Source organism: Zalophus californianus, chromosome 17 (genome assembly GCF_009762305.2).
Source record: "Zalophus californianus isolate mZalCal1 chromosome 17, mZalCal1.pri.v2, whole genome shotgun sequence".
Lineage (NCBI taxonomy): Eukaryota > Metazoa > Chordata > Mammalia > Carnivora > Otariidae > Zalophus > Zalophus californianus.
Window position 1 is genome coordinate 27,168,636 of NC_045611.1, and position 20,464 is coordinate 27,189,099.

The window sequence follows — 20,464 nt, forward strand, 5'->3', positions numbered from 1 at the left end:
GATATACACCTCAGGGAAATGTGTACATATGTCTACCAAGTGATATATACAAGAATGTCCACATTTGCAGAATTTATAATTGCTCCAAAGTGGAAACTACCCAAATGTTTATCAGTGGTAGAATGGATAAATAAATTGTATATTCTTTTATTGTTGCTGTTTTGTTTTTTTAAGTGTACAATGCAATGATTTTTAGTAAATGTAGAGTTGTGCAACCATGACCACAATTACATTTTAGAACATTCCATTACGCCTTGAAAGAGCCCTCATGCTCGTTTGCCATCACTTCCCTTTCTCTTTCCCCAACCCCAGACAACTACTAAACTAATTACTGTCTCTACAGCTTTGTCCTTTTTGGAAGACTCATAGACATGGAATCATCCATTATGTGGCCCTTTGTTTTTGCCTACTTTGACTTAGCATAGTGTTTTTGAGGTTCATCCATGTTTTAGCATGCATCAGTACTTCATGCCTTTTTGTGGCTGAATTACAGTATTCCATTGTATGTGTAGAATACATTTTGTTTATTCATTCATCCATCCATGGACATTTGGGTTGTTTCCACTTTTTGGCTATCATGAATAATGCTGCTCTAAACATTTATATTTAAGTCTTTGTGTAGACCTATGTTTTTATTTCTCTTTGGTAAATATTCCTAGGGTTACATAGAAAATTTATGTTTGACTTCTTAAGAAACTTGCCAAACTTTTCCAAATAGGAGGTACCATTTTGCATTTCCACCAGCACTTTATGAGGGTTCATCCTTGTTAACATTTGTTATTATCTGTCTTTTTTATTATAGTAATTCTTGTGATATGAATTGGTATTTCATCGGGTTTACATTTCGCTAACGACTAAAGATGTTGAACATCTTATCAAATGCATACTGATGTTCATATAGCTTCTTAGAGGAAAATCTATTCAGTTATTTTGCCTATTTTTAATTTTTTTAAAAGATTTTATTTATTTATTTGAAGAGAGAGACACAACGAGAGAGGGAACACAAGCAGGGGGAGTGGGAGAGGGAGAAGCAGGCTTCCCGCTAAGCAGGGAGCCCGATGCGGGGCTCCATCCCAGATGCCCCAATTTTGCCTATTTTTTAAACGAGTTTACTTTTAAGTAATCTCTACACTCAGCATGGGGCTTAAACCCACAACTCCAAAATGAAGAGCTGCATACTCCACCAGCTGAGCCAGCCAGGCACCCCTATTTTGCCTATTTTTGAATTGGATTATTTGTCTTCTTTCTGAGCAGTAATACAAAGTGTTCTATATGTCTTTAAACACACGCATAAATTATGAATATTTATTCTAGTGATTAGATTTTCTAATGGTGACTCATAAGGTTTTAAATTTTGATGAAATCCAATTTATTAATTTTTTAATTTTATGGATTGTTCTTTTGCTGTCATATCTAGGAAACCTTTACCTAACCCAAGGTCACAGAGATTTTCTCCTAAAAGATCTACAGTTTTAACTCTACATTTTGGCCTCTGATCCACTTGGGGTTAAAATTAGTGGCTGGTGTGATATGGGGGGGGGTCCACCATCATTCTTTTGCATGTGCATATCCAATTGTCCCGACACATTTGTTGAAAAGACTATTCTTTTTCCACTGAATTACTCCTTTGTTGCAAATCAATTGACCATAAATGTACACGTTTATTTCCAGGCTCTCGCTTCTGTTCCACTGATCTATGTGTCTGTTCTTACTCAGTCCCGCTCTCTTCTTTATTACTGTTGATTTATAGTAAGTTTTGAAATTAGGAAGTTAGGCTCTCTAACTGTATTTTTTTTTCAAGATTCTTTTCACTAATTTATGCCCTTTGCCTTTTAATATACATTTTAGAAACAGCTATTCAATTTCTGCCAAAAAAATGAATTTAATTTTGATGAGGATTGAGTTAGATCTGTAAGTCAAGTAGAAGAGAAATTCCCTATTGAAAATGAGTCTCAGGGGCGCCTGGGTGGCTCAGTCCTTAAGCGTCTGCCTTCGGCTCAGGTCATGATCCCAGGGTCCTGGGATCAAGCCCCCATCAGGCTCCCTGCTCAGCGGGAAACCTGCTTCTCCCTCTCCCGCTCCCCCTGCTTGTGTTCCCTCTCTGGCTAGCTCTCTCTCTGTCAAATAAATTTAAAAAAGAAAAGAAAACGAGTCTCCCAGGGGCACTTGGGTAGTTCAGGAGGGTAAGCTTCTGACTCTTGCTTTTGGCTCAAGTAATGATGAGCCCCGAGTTGGGCTCCGTGCTGGGCGTGGAGCCTGCGGCTTAAGATTCTCTCTCTCCCTCTGCCCCTCCCCCCACAAAAAAAAGAAGGGAGGAAAAAAAGAAAATTAATCTTCCAATCCAGAGACATGGAATGTCTATTTATTTAGATCTCTTTAATTTCTCTTGGCAACGACTTATAAAATTGTCACTGTGCAAATCTTCTTACACTGCATTTGTTAAATTTATTCCAAAGTATCTTATTCTTTTTGATACTATTCTGAATGGAATTGTTTTCCTCATTTTATTATTGGCTTGTTCATGAGTGGTATATAGAAATATAGTTGTTATAAATTGACCTTCTACACCACCATCTTACAGTACTACTTTTGCTTCTAGTAGGGTTTCTCCATGCCCTTCCCCTTCTGGCCAAGATTCTATGGCTCCTGTTCTAGGAAGGGTTGTTTGTTTGTTTGGGTTTTTTGTTTGTTTGTTTTGGTCCCTGAAAATTTTCTGTGTATAAAATCATATCATCTACAAGTAGGGATAATGTACTTCTTCCTTTCCAATCTGGATGCCTTTTATTTCTCTTTGTTGCTTAATTTCCTGGCTATCACCTCCAATTAAATGTTGAATAAAGGAGAGCAGAGCAGAAATTCTTGTCTCATTCCTGATCAGAGGGGGAATGCACCCAGTCTTTCGCCATTAAGTATGGTGTTCGCTGTGGGTTTTTCACAGATGCCCTTTATCAAGTTGAGGAAGTTCCCTTCTATTCTTAGTTTGTTGAGTTGTTTTTGTTTTTTTCTTTTTAATCAGGAAAGGATGTTGGGAGTTTTTCAAATTCTTAGATTATGTAAGTGTAGTCCTGTTAAAAATTTTTTTTAAATATATATAATGTAAAAAATGTGTAAAGTATTGAAATTCAGCATTTTTTTTAAAGATTTTATCCATTTATTTCACAGAGTGAGACAGCGAGGGAGGGAACACAAGCAGGGGGAGTGGGAGAGGGAGAGGCAGGCTTCCCGCTGAGCAGGGAGCCCGACGTGGAGCTCGATGTGGAGCTCGATGTGGGGCTCGATCCCAGGACCCTGGGATCATGACCCAAGCCTAAGGCAGACGCCCAATGACCAGGCCACCCAGGCACCCCTAGCATTTTGGTATTTTTAAAATGCTATAACAGTGACTGAGGTTTTAATTTCCTTTTAACACACTGGGATTCAAAGAAGAAAATCCTCAAAGGGCAGGGATCTCTGGCCAGAGACTTCCTGATGTTTGCAGGAAGAGGAGTCAGGGACAGAAAGAAAAACATATATGGTTGGAAAATTCAATCCTCATTAAGAGAGGCACAAAAAGGAAAGTGAAATCTCCCTCCCTGCCCATCGGAATCTCTGATAATAGCTTTTTGTGATTCATTGGTGGGGGGGGGGGGGGCCGGGACTAAAACAAAAACAATAATAAAAGGAAGAAAAAGAAAATAAGCATGTGAACAGTTTCCATTTCATTTAACCCCTTGTGTCTCTGTAGGACCTGTTCCAGCAGGTGGCTGGGGCTCAATTCTCCTTGGCCAGGAACGCAAGCCAGAGGGCCTCCTTGGAAGCAGCGTCCCTGTCTTCCGTAAGTTAGACAGTGACATCCCCAGGTGGTTCCTGGGGAAAGGGAGGCCACCTAGAGCCTGCCCACCCTCAGGGCCTGTCCCCTGGCAAAAAACTTCATGACCTGGCTGTGGCCACCTTGGTCATCTATCCTCAGAACCACGAGCATCTCCCCAGTCAGATGAGGAAGGTGGGGAGGGTTTCCAGAGCACATAGGCCTTTTTCCAACATCTTTTTTATGATAAAAGGAATACATGCTCATGGTTAGAAATTCCAAGAGCACAGAGAATGAGAACTCCTTTCTCATCCCCTCTCCCCAGAGTGAACTGAGGTACCGGGTTTCTTGCCCTGGGAGGCAGTAAGGGTAATGATCCTATCCTACAGATGAGGACATCGAAGTTTGAGAAGAAGAAACTATCGAGGCCACACAGCTGAAAAGTGGCAAAGTTGGGATTTGAACTTGACTCTCTTGCTCTCAAGTCTACAAATTTCCACGAATCTATCAGAGGTGTAAGCCCTGAATGGCTCCATTCCAAGTGTGGAGTGCTTCTTTGCCCCATCCCTTGTCCCACACAGACAGGCAAATCCTCACGCCCGGATACAACACACACACAGCCTCTAAGCCAGACACACAACAATGCCCCCCATACCCACACTGGCCCAGCAGGGCACCCGCACCCCCAGAGACACACATCCATCTCTAAACCAGCACGCACACTCACACACGCTTAATCACACGTGTGCGATGTGCATAAACACACTCACACACACGCTCTCACTCCCAGAGACATGCACTTCTACGCACCCATAGACACAGATGCTGGCCCACCCCCGTCGTCAGAGCCCACCCTAGAGTGGCCACATCCCCATCTTGTCAAGCTGTCTGCAGAGATCCTGCCTTCTTCTGCCCAATCAAATTCCACTTGTTTCCTAAGCCTGCTCTTGTGTCAGTGGACGCCACCTGTCCGCAGCCAGAGCTGGGCACCCGTACCTCCATGCCCTTCCCCTTCTGGCCAAGATTCTATGGCTCCTGTTCTCACCCCATGGCCCTGGTACCTCATGGAGTTTTGGTGAAGAACCGCACGGCTCATGGCGTCTGCCTCCTGAGGTTTATGGGCACAGGTATCTTGAAGGGCTGAAAGATATAAATCCAAGCCCAGAGGTAGAAGCCCAACCCCGGTGACCTTTGCCTTCTCCAGCTGCTGGCTTCACAGAATGTTTCTGAATCCCTTGCCTCAGTTTCCCCCAAAAAGTTCTCAGAGGATAGAAACCTGCACATTCGGTCTAATTTGAGGCTCCCTATAAACGTAACTCCTTAACATAGCAGGGACATGGGAGAGACTTCATGGAAACACACGCTCCTGCCCCCACACCTATTTGGGGCCCCTAGGGCTGGTGCGGAGAGGGCACTCAATTGGGGGACTAGGTAGAGAAAGGAACTTCTTCTCTCCCACAGCCAGACATTAGGAAAGAATTGCTTCCTCTAAAATGTCATCTCGGGGCTTAGAACACAGGGACTGAGGTCCTTTGTGGGGGTGTGGTAAATATCTGGCAGGAAAGACTCTGAATGTAGGATTTATCCATTCATTTGCTCACTTAATATTTCCAGGGGCACCTTGGTGGCTCAGTTGGTTAAGCGTCTGCCTTCGGCTCGGGTCATAATCCCAGGGTCCTGGAATCAGAGTCCCATATCGGGCTCCTTGCTCCGCGGGGAGCCTGCTTCCGCCTCTCCTTCCTGCTCATGCTCTCTCTCGCTGTCTTGCTCTCAAATAAATAAATAAATAAAATCTTTAAAATAAATAAATAAATATCTATATTTCCAGAGTGCCTACGAGGCACCAGGTTGGGGATCAGTGGGGGATGAAGGGCCCAGGCAGGCCCTGCCCACAGGGAGTGTGGGGTCTGGTGGGGGTACATGTGGCCTGAGGTTCAGGCACACACACACACACACACACACACACACACACTTGCATGTAACCACACACTGTGCTGGGGTTCTGGTGCACTTGTAGCGCAGACAGGGGACCTGCCCGGCTGGGCTCAGCTTCCCCGGGGAGGGGGTGTCCAGTGGAGAGCTGAGGGCCAAGTAAAGGCAACAATGCTGAATCTTTTTCAGACCATGTGACCTAGAAAACCAATGCATCAGACTCTGCCTCATCGTTATGGGGAGCTTGGTAAACCAAGACACTCGCCCTATATATCTGCTGAAACCTTCGGAGAACACGAGAGGTATCAGTAATGCTTTTTTTTTCTTACAGTGAAAAGTCATTTCATGGCTTTTTATCTTTTGCATTGCAAAAGCAGTGAATTTGGGGAGCACAGCTCCCCCGGGGGAGATTCTGGCTGGGGCGCAGAGCACCCTGACTTTGTACGACTCGGTGATGACTCCTGGGACTCCAAGGGTCCACCTATCCCCTGCCCAGGCCCCCGCTGGCATATCCTTATCCTCTAGGACATGAGTATTTTTTCTAGAATCTGGATGCCAGTGGGCATAAAAAGGCACTGCAGGAAACAGAAAAAAACAGTGTTTCTGTTTCCTAGATAAAACAGAAATTGGTAGGCATAACAAAAGTTCAGAGGAAAACCCGCAACTATCTGAAGATGAAAGAATTTCTGGAGGAAATGTGGAAGCTCTGGGTGGCTCCGCACTGGTGGGAAAGGCCTGGAGCTGCGGGTTCCTGTCCCTGCCCAGAATCGGGGCTCCTCTTTCCCGCCTTGGAAGCCCCATTTTGATGGGTTTGGTCATGGGACATGGCCTACAATCCTGGGTTCCAGCATTTCAGGGGCCAGAACCGACTCTTGCACAGCTGGGGAAATGCACCAGCCCTGGGTCCTCGTGGTGCACACAGAAAATGTATGGTGGGCAAGTGGAATATTTGTCTCTTTGTATTGCACCCTCCCCAAGACCCACCTCCCCAGCTTCCCTGGAGGAATCAGTGGCCCATCTTAACCCTCGAGTCTCCTCTATGCCACCGTCGGTTCTCCTCAGACCCATCTTGTCTGAGTCCCACTCCCAGGCCTTTGCTCACAAGGTGCCCCTTACCTGGGATGCCCTTCCTCTCAATCCCTGCAGACCAGGCCTGTCCTTCTTTGCCTTCTTTGGCATCACTGGAGTTTTTCCCAGGGTGCTGCCTAGTTTCATTGGATAGGCTCTGATCTCTTGCTTTCCGATGTTTTGCTGATTAGCCAGGAGTCCAGCACTGTCCCATAGAAAGATAACACAAGTCACATACATAATTAAATTTTCCTAGGAGCAACACTGAAAAAGTAAATAGAAACAGTTGAAATTAATTCTAATAACATTTTTTTTATTTAACGCCAAAATATGATCTCTTTGACATGTCATCAATATTATAAATTAATAATCAAATAGTTTCTGCTTATTGTCCTACTTTGTTTGAAATCCAGTTTGTATATTTCATTTACGACCCATCTCAATGCACTGCAGCCACATTTCAAATGCTCAGAGCCACCTTGTGATTTCCATGTTGGCCAGAAGAGATCTAGGCTGTATTCATCTTTGGGTTACATGTGGCGGAAGTTTACATTAGATTGTCTTAAGTGAAAAGGGGCATTGGCTCCTGAAACTGAAAAGACCAGGCACGCATGGCTTCAGGCACAGCTAGATCCAGGTCGGTACCAGAAGACTGGAGAGGAGAGGAGGAGGGACAAGCGATGGGAAGGGGAGGCAGCCATAGTCGGGGTTGGATTGAATCCAAAGAGGGCTCCCAAAGAGTCCTGGAGTATCAGGTAGAACAGGAAAGCCATAATCTAGTCCTGTGGATATGTTCAAAATATTTAATGATAAGTATGGCACCTGCCAACAAGAACAGACAACAGCAGGCTGTTGGGTTGGTGGACTGCAGGGAGTCAGGAGTGAGGAGGGGCCAAAGTGGTGGGGGACACACAGGGCAGCCCTGCTAACCAGCTAATAGGGCAGTAGCTTACTCCGGTACATGGATGTGGGCGTAGGGAGTGTGCCAGGAGACTAGTCAGGGGGCCTAACCTCAGCCACTGCATCTCCCCTCCCGCCCCTGCTCTAAGCACTCAGCCTGCCTGAGAGAAAGCCCTGGGCTGGAGGGACCCTAAGCAGAATACAAAAGCCTTTTAAGCTGGAAGAGGCAGAGCAGATGGGGCCAGTGAGGGGACCTGGAGGTGCCTGAGCACCAGATGGGCACGAGGAGCTGATGTGCCCATGCAATAGGCTGGACATGCGGGCCAGAGATGAAGAGGGGAACGCAAGGGGTCACGGGGGCCTCACCTGGGGAGCCTTCCTGAGCTCCACCATTGAGGGACAGAAAACCGGCTTGAAGAGCCTGGGGAATGTACTCGTCCGTCCGTCCGTCCATCCATCCATCCATCCATCCATCCGTCTATTCATCCACTCATGCAGTACTTCTTTATCAAGCTCCTGCTGTGTCACAGGTGCTGAGCTACCTGCTGGGAGTAACTGGTGAACAAAATGGCCAAGGCTCCTGCTGTTACAGAGCACAGAGCCTAGTAGGAGAGAAGCATGATCAGCAAAGAAGCCAGCCAATTAGCCCAGAGGCTTTGCATCTGCAAGAAGGAGGCCAGATAGAGAGCAAACAGGTGGTAAGGCGAGGGGCCACTTCGAGGGGCCACTTTCACAGGGTGCTGCGGCCAAGACATGGAAGCTGACACAGAGCAGGAGCGATGAAAGGAACCAGTCCTGCATAAGCTGGGGAGTGGGGGGCGGGAAATGGCTCCACAGAGGGAATACCAGTGCCAGGGCCCCAGGAGGGAACATGCTTTGTGCACTGAAGAAACAGCAAGATGGGGGTAGGGGGCTGGAGGTGGGAGGCCAGGTTAGAGAGGTGAGCAAGGCTAGTTCTAATGCGGCAGTTGGTCGGGGTCTGCTGTGGTCGTGGGGATGCCTACGACAGTCTCTGCGCAAAGTCAGTTTGGCAGCTGAAGACTTGCCCCACAATATCCACCAGGGGCCAGAAGCAGCACAGGGCTTTGTTTTTCCTAGGCTAACACATAATTCTCTGCAGGCACTCTACCTGCTCGGCATGCATTAACTCTTTCATCTCTACAACAACCCTTTGAGGCAGATACTATTCCTAAATCCATTTTACAGGTAGGGCAACTGAGGAACTGAGGAACAGAGAAGCTAAGTAACTCCCCTATGGTCACAGAGCTAGCAAATGGCAGACTGGTTCCAGAATCCACAGGCTGACACACTCAGCCAAGCTGCCTCAAGTTAAAATAGGCTCTGTGCCCCTTGCTTATCAGAGTGGTGAGCTACAGGGTCCGCTCCATTCCTAGGGTTCTCTTTCTAGGGTGACCCGAGGCTTTGGGGGCATGATAAGTGGTCCAGAGAAGTTGGAAGTGAGCTCCTGGCCTTTGGTCCCTTCTGGTCACCACCATCCACATGATCCATTCAAAATCGGGAAACTGGGCCATCTACCTCTGACTATGCCAAGGCTGGACCTGGGTGGACTGAGACGTTCCCATCCCATCGCATCAGAGATCCACGCCTGCTTCATCCACTTCACCCCTGGGCTCCCCACTCAGGAGGCCGGGATGCCCAAACCAGGGCCTTGGCAGGGCTTTGGGGCTGGCGCCTGATGATTTCTGTCCCCCCAGCTTTGCCAAGGAAACCAGAGCCTGAACACAAACACTTGGTCATGCTGCCTGGCCTGGCTTGCTGGGAAAAGCCTACCCTTTCTTTTAAGTCTCCCCCGAGAATAAAAATAGGAGTAAAAATAACATCACAAAGTTTCGCTGGCCATTTGGCAACCTTCATTGGGTTTTGTTGTTGTTGTTACGGAAGACAATGTAAAGAAAGCATCTATCACAGTTCTAGGCCCCCAGTAGTACTCAAGAAGGGGTCTTGAGCCCGAAAAATCAGGCTCTACTTATCAGCTGGGCGAATCTGGGTAAGTTACCTGGCCTATCTGAGCCTCATTTTCCTTCTCTGTGAAATAGGAGCGGTGACGACCTATGTTGTGGTACCGTTACGAACATCAACAGAATGGGTGTAAAAAAGGCACTCATAAAACTCAGCTTCCTGCCACTCTTTCCCCAGGCAGAGGTGGTGATGTGTTCCAAGGTCACAGGGATGCTAGGATCCCCCTTTCGGGCCCTTCGGCTGGCTGAGCACCAGCTTGCCAATTGGCCGCTGACTCCATCCACACTAATTGGGGCCAAGCACAGGAGGAGCCAGGCTGGGGCATCCCCAGGTGCTGGTGGACTTCCCAGGCTGAGCTTAGGGGACTTTCCTCTTTCAAGCTGGACAAAGGCCCACAGTGGGGACTGGGTGAGGCCTGTCCCTCTATGGTCCACTGCTGATATCCAGGCTGCTGATAAGGGGGAAAATGAGATAAACAGGATCTCTCCTTGCCCATTTTTGGTCTTGGAGGCCTGAGCTACCTGCTTTTAGGAATGGGATCCTAAAAGCCTTCCTCCAGGCCAGGAGTGTGGAACCTGAAGAGTGTGGAGGGAGGACAGCTGACCATCCACCCAAACTCAGAGGATAGGGCTGGAGTGGAGCCCCAGCACTGACCCCCAACCAGCGAGCGCTTTCTCCCAGCCAGGCCGGGAGGGCAGCAGACAGAAAGGGGCCGGCTTGGGCTCCAGCAATTGCCTGCCCGTTTTCTCATCTCTAAAATAATACACGGTATAAGGCCTGAGGGAGGGGGGTTCCAGAGGACCCTGACAAGTCATTCAGACTGTCTGAGCCTTAGCTTCCTGCAGTGGGGCAGGAGTGGGGAGCTAGCAGCCCCTATCTGATGCAGTTGCCTTAAAGAGAAGTTGTGGGTACCTGGTAACCTGGCCCCTCTATGGCCTTAGTGACTTTCTGTCCCATCTCTGTGTCCCGTCTCTCCACATCTGCACCCCAACAGGCACTTCAGCCAGCCAGCAAGGCTAGTTCTTTTTACCACCGAAACACATCTTGAATCTTGAATTCAGCCACCTTTTGCAGTCTTCACTTCCCTGGTCTAGCCACTTCATCTCTCATGGCCTTCTCCCTGGGCTCTGATTTTTCTCTTGGCTTCTCACATCCACCCTTCACACAGCAGCCAAAGGAAGCATTTTCAAAGGATCCAGTTAGGATCACTCCCCTGCTTAAAGCACTCCAGTGACACCACCACGCACAGAAGAAAATCCAAACTCCTCTCCCTGGCATCGTAGTCCTTGTGATACAGCTTCAGCCTCTTCCATTCATACCCCTCCCCCAATGGCTTGCTGCGCCTCCAACAGATCACACTCCTCCCTGCCTCAGGACATTTGCATTGGCTATGCCTTCCACGTAGAATGCCACCAGCTTTGATTTTGCTTGTTTCTCCCTGTCCAACTCAGTGTCACCTCCTCAGGGAGGCCCTCCTTTACCACCCTTCCCATGAGAGCTCCTAGTCATTTCTGATCATGGTTAAAGGAGTTTTGTTTTTTTTTTTAAAGGTAAAATCATGATTCTCATAGAAATATGAAATGAACACAAGTCAAACATTTCATGGAATTCATTAATTCTGAGGAAACCAATAAGATGTTACAACTGGTTCTAAGGAGAATTCAAAGATACCTGTATGGGGTGCCTGGGTGGCTCAGTCGGTTGAGCCTCCAACTCTTGATTTCGGCTCAGGTCATGATCTTAGGATCCTGGGATTGAGCCCTGCCTAGGGCTCTGAGCTGGAAGGGCATCTGCTTGGGATTATCTCCCTCTCCCTCTGCCCCTTCTCCTCACTCTCTAATAAATAAATCTTTAAAGACACATGTATATTGGCAATCAGGAATGATGAAATGAATTTATAAGTAGATGGGGAAAATGGTCAGTATCCAGAAGACAATCATTAATTGCAATTCACCCCGACAAAATCCACTTGCATCTCTATGGACGAGATTCATTTGTATGTAGAAGTAATGGAAAGCCCTATCAAATCAGATGGCCAGAACTGGTGCCCCAGACAGGATTGCTGGTTACCTTACAGGATACCTGGTTACCTTACAAGTTTCCTGACACATCCTCTGTCCTGCACTTATCAACACCTGACCTTCTTTGCCATTTTGCGATTCGCTTATTTCTTCTCTCTCTCCCTTCACCCCATGCTTGAATGTATCTTGAGGGCAGAAATTCTGTTGTGTAACAGCATCTAGAAGTGTCTGGCACATAGCAAGTGCTCCCTAAATGTTTGTGGATGCCCCTTCCAGTGTCCAGGGCAATTTGTATTTCAGGAAGATACAAAAGAGGTTCTTGCTGAACCCAAAGAAATAAATTCTGACAGCCAATGAGGAGGGGGCATTTGTGGGAAGGAAAGGGGATGGGGAGGTTCATCACCCGTTAAATAATCAGGACCTCTGTGTAGCCCAGAAGCCACACCACCCCTTGACCTCCCAAGCCCTGAGGGTCCGAAAGGGACCTGAGCCCGGGGTTGGTAGGGAATGTTCTCTGGCTGAGGCTGCTCTGTGATACCATCTTGGGTGAGTCGGAGGGCACTGAGGGGCAAATGTGACTCCACTACTCACAGTCTCTGAGTCTGTCCCCTGGACTCGAGGGTCGAGGGTCGGCTCACAGAAGTCACCCTCAGTCACCTTTCAGACCCACGTTATGCACAGCCAGTCAGGGGCCCAGCCTCGCCAGAACCTCTGTCTCCTGTCCCTCACCCCCCACCCCTTCTTGCCTGCCTTTCTTTAGGAGCTGCGTCTTCAGGGCCTCGGGGGAGCCTGCGAACTGGGGCGTATGACATCCTGGGAGGGTGGAAGTGCCCTTTTCCCTCCCGGAAATCCCCTGGAGAAAGGCGCCCTCGCCGCCCTTAAGTCTTCTGGTCCCTGGACGGAGCCAGGGGCGTGAGTAAGTCCGGGGTTATGGAGGGAGGGGGCGGAAGGTGCTGCGGGGGTGGGGATCTGCTTCCCACCGAGGCGGGGCGTCGGGGTGAGGGGCGGTGGCTGGGGAGGAAACGTGAATCACCACATGACAGAAAGCAGGAAGAGGGAGGCGAGGGAAGGATTAATCCACAGACATTTCCTGCGCGCCTACTGTGTGTCAAACCCGGTTTGGGCTCTAGGGACACAGTCAGGAACAGAGCGGGTGTCCCGCTGTGCCGCTGCAGGACGCGGTGGAACCCCGAGTCTGAATAAATGGCTGTAACACACATACAAATGTGAAGTTGCAGTTTCGACAGATGTTCGGAAGGAGAACGCGAGATGCGTGCGATCAGACCTTGCGATAGCCGGATTTCACCTGGTACGGGCGCCAGCAAACAGATCTCTAAGCCAGTGCGGGAAGGCGGGCTTGACTGCTTCGTGCAGGAAATGCACAAGGAAGTGTATGCAGAAATGCCAGGGTGCTGGCAGATACGCCAAGTCTCAACGTCGACTTGAATCGTAAATGAATGCACGCATGCACGAGTGCTCGGCCGGGGCACGAATGCCTGCGGGTCGAAGTGAGAGTTCTCCATTCTCCAGCACGCTGCGCGCGCCCTCTGCAGCCACCTCGGCGCCTCGCTCCGCCCCTTCGAGCCAGCGCGCCTTTCTAGTTCTTCCCAACACCCAGCGCGAAACAAAGCCCGCCCTCCTCCCTCCCCCCGCCCCCTCCCTTTCCCTCCCCCCGCCCCGCGTGCTGTTCGCTACGCATGCGCACACTAGAGCTATTCCGAAGAGGTTTAGTTGCAAAGCAGGGAACGAGCAGTCAGGATGGCCGAGCGGTCTAAGGCGCTGCGTTCAGGTCGCAGTCTCCCCTGGAGGCGTGGGTTCGAATCCCACTCCTGACAAGAGCTGATTTTTGTTTCTCACCAACAGCTGTATGATTTTTGTTTCTCACCAACAGCTGTAGATCAACTAGGTGATACTTGACACATTCTGATAGCCTCCGTCTAATCTTTTTTTTTTATTATGTTATGCTAGTAGCCATACATTACATCATTAGTTTTTGATGTAGTGCTTCATGATTCATTGTTTGCGTATAACACCCAGTGCTCCATGCAATAGTGCCTTCCTTAATACCCATCACCGGGCTAACCCATCCCCCCACCCACCAGCCTCCATTTAATCCCTTTACGAAACAAGTATTTCCTTCTTAACAGGCATTTTCTTCCTAATGACATTAATTTGACTTTGGAATGTAAAAAGAAAGCCCCAATCTGTACCGCAGATCCCTTTTTAGGGAAGTCAAACGTACACGCTCCCCTCCAAGGTTGCGGGAGGAAAAGGGCAAAACGTAGGAGTTGTCAGAAGTGGGATTCGAACCCACGCCTCCAGGGGAGACTGCGACCTGAACGCAGCGCCTTAGACCGCTCGGCCATCCTGACTTCCTGAGAACATTACTGAAGTACTCCATGTAGTTGCTATTTCCATGCCACGCGCCTCGAAAACGAGCCGAGCAGTTGTGAAGTAGGCGGGCAGCTCTGGGTCTGGACGGGCGGTCTTTGTCGTCCGCAAGTAAAAACCACCCGTGTTGCCGAGACTTACTGTTAACTTTCAACTGATTCGGTCTTTTTTCTAGGTATGTGTTAAGTGGAAACTCTGTAGCCTGAGCAGAAACGAAAAACCAGTGTACCTTGCCATCGATCGAAAATAACCCTAAAAATAAACGCAATGGAAACGAAACTATATTGTTAAATTCTAGCCACTCGCCAAGGTTCGGAACCTGAAGATGTGATGTTATTTTTAACGACTGCTATTATCCGTGGCCAATGTCGGGACTATTGCTGGGCCCCTGAGGGTAGTGGGGGGGGGGGGGTTAGACGATTCTTTTTGGAAGGGAGGGCCTCTGTGATGGACTTTGCCGTGAGCTCCTCAGGACTGGAAGCCGTGGGAAACGGGATCCCATTCCACACCTGTTTAACTGGAGCCTCATCCAGAGAAAGTTGGCTTTTATACCTTTTTGATACATTGAACAGGGGAAAAGTTGGAGGCTGTTAAATTTGGAGAAGAGACCAATTATCTGTCTACAAAAGCCTGATGTGTACAAGGGTTTGAGATTGTGTCCGTCTATCCTTCTTGCTCCAGGAACTGGGGTTTGAGGTGGGCATGCAATGGGTGGGTAGTTACAGAGGAAGTTTTCCATAGAAAAAAGAGCTTGGGGGCGTCTGGGTGGCTCAGTTGGATAAGACTCTGCCTGCTGCCGGGGTCATGATCCCAGGGTCCTGGGATTGAGTCCGGATGGGGGCTCCTTGCTCAGCGGGGAGCCGGCTTCTCCCTCTCCCTCTGCCTCTGCCTGCTCCCCCTGCTTGTGCGCTCTCTCTGTCAAATAAATACATAAAATCTTGAAAGGAAGGAAGGAAAGAAAGAGGGAGAGAGAAAGGAAGGAAGAAAGAAAGAGAGGGAGAGGGAAGGAAGGAAGAAAGAAGGAAAGAGAGAGGGAGAGAGGAAGGAAGGAAGGAAGCAGGAAAGAGAGAGAAAAAGAGAGAGAGAGAAAGAAAGAAAGAGAAAGAAAGAAGAGCTTGTTGGAAAGGAAACAGGGTGCCTGCATAGATAGTGATATCCCGGTCACTGGAGGCATTGAAGACAAGGCTTGGAGAGCCTCTTGGGGGAAAGGCCAGTGAGGGGATTGGAGAGTCCCTGTATTTGTGGGGCTCCCCAGCTGAACGCGAGAAGATATCTCATTGTGGTTTTGATTTGCATTTCCTTAATGATTAGTGGTGTTGAGCATCTTTTCATGTGCTTGTTGGCCATGTGTATATCTTATTTGGAGAAATGTCTGTCAAATCTTTTGCCCGTTTTTTTCACTTTGTTTTTGTAATTTGAGTTGTAGGGGGTTCTTTGCATATACCATAAATTAACCCCTCGAGTCAGATATATGATTGACAAATATTTTCCCCCATTCCATAGGTCACCATTTTACATATTGTGTCCTTTGATGCACAGAAAGTTTAATTTTGATATTGTCCAATTTACTTATTTTTACTCTTGTTTCCTGTGCCTTTGGCGTCATACGCTAGAAATCATTGCCAAATCCAAAGTCATGAAGATTTTTTTCCCTATGTTTTCTTTTAAGAATTTTATAGTTTTAAACTTAATGTTTAGGTTTTTGTGTTGCCTTTTTTTTAAATTTTTTATTTACTCATTTGAGAGAGAGAGCGAGAAAGCCAGCACAAGCAGGGAGAGAGGGAGAGGGAGAGGGAGAAGCAGACTCCCCGCTGAGCAGGGAGACCGATGCGGGGCTCAATCCGAGGACCTGGAGATCATGACCTGAGCTGAAGGCAGACGCTTAACCATCTGAGCCACCCAGGCACCCGGTCCTTTTTTTTTTTTTGAGATTTTATTTATTTGACTTTGACAGAGAAAGACACAGCGAGAGAGGGAACACAAGCAGGGGGAGTGGGAGAGGGAGAAGCAGGCTCCTGGCTGAGCAGGGAGCCCGATGCAGGGGCTCGACCCGAGGACCCTGGGATCATGACCGGAGCCGAAGGCAGCCGCTTAACGACTGAGCCACCCAGGCACCCCGTGTGTTGTTGCTTTTTAAAAAAAATTTATTTACTGGGGCGCCTGAGTGGCTCAGTCGTTGGGCGTCTGCCTTCGGCTCGGGTCATGATCCCGGCGTCCTGGGATCGAGCCCCGCATCCTGCTCCCCGCTCCGCGGGAAGCCTGCATCTCCCTCTCCCACTACCCCTGCTTGTGTTCCCTCTCTCGCTGTGTCTCTGTCAGATGAATAAAATCTTAAAAAAAAAAATTATTTACTTTAAGTAATTTCTACACCCAACGTGGGGCTTGAACTCATGACCCCAAGATGGGGTCACGTGGTCCTCTGACTGAGCCAGCCAGGCTTGGAGTTAATTTTCACATATGGTGTAAGGGAGGTCCAGCTTCATTTTTTTGCATGTGGACATCCCATTTTCCCAGCACTGTATGTTGAAAGACCGACCTTTTCCTAGTGAATGGTTTTGACACCCTTGGTGAAGCCATTCGACCATATATGCAAGGGTTGTGTGCACTTTTTAAAAACTAAGTGTTTCCTTGGAATAGCCTCATTTTTAAAACTGTAATAAATGTATTTTGAGAGGAATGTTATAATATGGCTATAATAGGACACCTGCATCATTACCTGTAAATAGAAGGTCACAGTAAAAATAAGCATAATGGGAACAAACCCCTGCCATTAAATTCTAGCCAGAATCTTTGCTCACTAAAAAGAGATGAACAGAATTAGATGTTAAAAACATATCAGCACCGAAGGAGCCTTTCTCGTTGGCATAATTAGATTGAAAGCGAAGTTAAAAACAAAATGCTTGTAATGAAGCACCTGAAGTATTTGATGACTGCCCCTGGACCATCAAAAATTACCTCACATTCTGCACAAAGGTCATTCCTGGGGGGAGGTGCACTGCCCTCAGATCCTAAAGGGGGGGTTCTTTCAGTGATGCCTATTCCCCAAGCCTCTCCCACCACTAGTCCATACCTCCTGGGGTGGGGACTGCAATGGACTGAAAGATGCTCTGGTCTCCAGCTCCCTCTGGAGAAGGTAGGAAGGGGCAGAAGCAGCTGGGCCAGAAATGGGAGGGAGACACGCAGTCAGGCCTGCCTCTCAGGATTCCTGCTGGGGATGAGAAGCTGTAGACATTGATTCTAGTTCTGCTGATGTCTGTAATTCAATTGGTGACCCTGGGCAAGTTTCTGCCCTTTCTCCAGCTTGTTTACTCATCTGTAAAACCAATGATGAGCAGCCAGTTTGGAAAACAGTTTTGCCATGTCTTATAAAATGGATGATACACATACCATAGACTCCAACAATTCTACTCCTAGGTATTTATGCAAAAGAAATGAAAACATATCTTCACACAAAAAAACCTGCATGTGAATGTTCATAGCGGTTTTATTTATTTTTTTTATTTTTTAAAGGATTTTATTTATTTGACAGAGACAGAGAGCACAAGCAGGGGGAGCACAGGCAGAGGGAGAGGGAGAAGGAGCCTCCCCTGCTGAGCAGGGAGGTGGATGCAGGGCTTGATCCCAGGACCCTGGGATCTTCATAGCCACCCAAACTGGAAAGTACCCAAATGTCAATCAACTAGTGAATGGATAAAGATATTGTGGTATATCAATACAATGGAATACATTCAGCATTAAAAAGAAACAATCTACTTAACCTATGCTCAACAGCATAGATGAATTTCAAGAGCTTTATGTTACATGAAGGAGCTTTTCACAAAGGACTACTGTATCAGTTTCCTCTTGCTGCTGTAACAAATTATCACAAACTTAGTGGCTTAAAAAACCACAAATTTATTCTTTTTTTATTTTATTGTTTTAAATATTATTTATTTATTTATTTGACAGAGAGAGACACAGTGAGAGAGAGAACACAAGCAAGGGGAGTGGGAGAGGGAGAAGCAGGCTTCCCGCCGAGCAGGGAGCCCGATGCGGGGCTCGATCCCAGGACCCTGAGATCATGACCTGAGCCGAAGGCAGTCACTTAACCAACTGAGCCACCCAAGGCGCCCCCCAAAGAATTTTTTTTAAATTACTTACAAAGCAAGTCTCTGCCATTTTTACATATCATGTGGTAGTGAGGGAAGAAAACAAGATATGCTAGGAGGAGCACCTGGCTGGCTCAGTCGGAAGAGCATGCTATTCTCCATCTCAAGCTTGTGAGTTCGAGCCCCACATTGGGTGTAAAGGTTACTTAAAAAACAAAACAAAACAAAAACTTAAAAAAAAGGAGACATAAGCTAAGATACTCAAACTCTTCTCAGTGATCACCTGGAGGTGAAGGTGATGACGGAGCAGAAGGAAGGAATGTGAGGACAAAGCACAAGCTGACCTCCCACAACCGCCGTTCTCACCCCGACCCCCACCCCCCCCCACCCCCCGCTCTTGGTGGGATATGTGTGACAGTCCTCCAGGAAACTTCTAACTTTTTAAAGATTGTATTTATTTAATTTGAGAGAGAGAGAGAGAGAGAATGAGAGCACGAGAGGGAAGAGGGTCAGAGGGAGAAGCAGACCCCCTGCCGAGCAGGGAGCCCGATGCGGGACTCGATGCGGGACTCGATGCGGGACTCCAGGATCATAACCTGAGCCGAAGGCAGTCGCTTAACCAACTGAGCCACCCAGGCGCCCCGGAAACTTCTAACTCTCTTAAGGTTAATGCTTTGCTAGAGGGAAAAACAACCTTAGCTTGATAATAGCAAGGCCTCCAGTATCTTGAGGGTCTTCTTTAGCATATGAAAGTCCTTTAAAAAAAAAAAAGATTTTATTTATTTGACACAGAGAGAGCGTGTGCGCAAGAACTCGCGCGCACAAGCAGGGGGAATGGCAGGCAGAGGGAGTGGGAGAAAAAGGCTTCGCAATGAACAGGGAGCCCGACATGGGGCTTGATCCCAGGACCCTAGGATCATGACCCATAGCTGGTCAACCAACTGAGCTACCCAGGCACCCCTATGAAAGTCCTTTTAGACACCTCCCTTTTTCCTTACCGCCCCCAATTACCAAGTATATGATCAGTCACCCCTCAAAATCCCAGGTCAGCAGCTCCTTCTGCCCTTGGGTCCTGTCCCTGTAATTTAATAAAAGCACCTTTTTGCACCACAGATGTCTCAAGAATTTTTGCTTGGCCCTCAGCTGCTCCAGACTTCACCAACCTTCCAAAATACATCAAAGGTGCAGGTTTGGAGATGTGTGTGTGTGTGATGTGCAATGAAATCAATTAATGAATTAATTATGCAATTGAAAATAAAGACATTAGGGCGCCTGGGTGGCTCAGATGGTTAAGCGTCTGCCTTCGGCTCAGGTCATGATCCCAGGGTCCTGGGATCGAGTCCCGCGTCGGGCTCCCTGCTCTTTGGAAGCCTGCTTCTCCCTCTGCCTCTCTCTCTCTCTCTCTCTCTGTCTCTCATGAATAAATAAATAAAATCTTTAAAAAAAAAAATAAAGACATTGAACCAACCCCATTGCCCTGAGCATAGGGCCACGGAAAAGTGTTTAATCGATAGTTGCTGATTACAATCAGTACCTCCCAGAGTTGGCTTCTGGAAGCTGCTTGTTGGATTAGCCCCAGGGGAACTTTTATGAATTTTTTTAAAAAATTGTAAATCAAGGGGCGCCTGGGTGGCTCAGTTGTTGGGTGTCTGCCTTCGGCTAAGGTCATGGTCCCAGGGTCCTGGGATTGAGCCCCGCATCGGGCTCCCCGCTCTGTGGGAAGTCTGCTTCTCCCTTTCCCACTCCCCCTGTTGCGTTCCCTCTCTTGCTGTGTCTCTCTCTGTCAAATAAATAAATAAGATCTTTTAAAAAAAATTGTAAATCAAAAGATATAACTGCCCTCCAAAGTTTTTTTTTTTAATAATAAAATCCACCCCATTACCAAGGGTTTAAGAACCAGGTGAACTGGGCCCTGGCTCCCTCCTGAACCTCATCTCTCCCCAATCCCTTCAGCTCATAATCTTCTGTCCTTCCTCAAAGACCCCAAAGTCTTTCCTGCCTCAGGGCCTTTGCACATATGGTGGCTTTCTCCACTGGATTCCTATTCATCCTTCAGGTCTCTGTTTAAATGTTTATACTTTCCCTGACAACCCCCAACCCTCAATTATTCTTTCCCATCGAGCCCTGCTCTTTTCCTGTAGTAATACTATCACAATTGATAATTATCAATTTATCTGCAGGCTTGTATATCTAGTCTGTCTCCCCCATCAGACTTCCTAAGGGCAGGGTCTCTGGTTGGATGGCTCATAGCTCTGTCCCCAGTGCCCACCACAACCAAGGTACACATTAAACATCTG

General features: G+C 47.7%; 2 non-coding genes across 2 annotated transcripts; one reads left to right on the forward strand and one right to left on the reverse strand.

Annotated features, from left to right (window-relative positions):
* Positions 1–13,440: 13,440 nt before the first annotated feature.
* On the forward strand, positions 13,441–13,523 carry TRNAL-CAG. Its single transcript has one exon. It is a non-coding gene; the product is annotated as a tRNA-Leu (tRNA).
* Positions 13,524–13,977: 454 nt separating this feature from the next.
* On the reverse strand, positions 13,978–14,060 carry TRNAL-CAG. Its single transcript has one exon. It is a non-coding gene; the product is annotated as a tRNA-Leu (tRNA).
* Between the last annotated feature and the right edge of the window lie 6,404 nt (positions 14,061–20,464).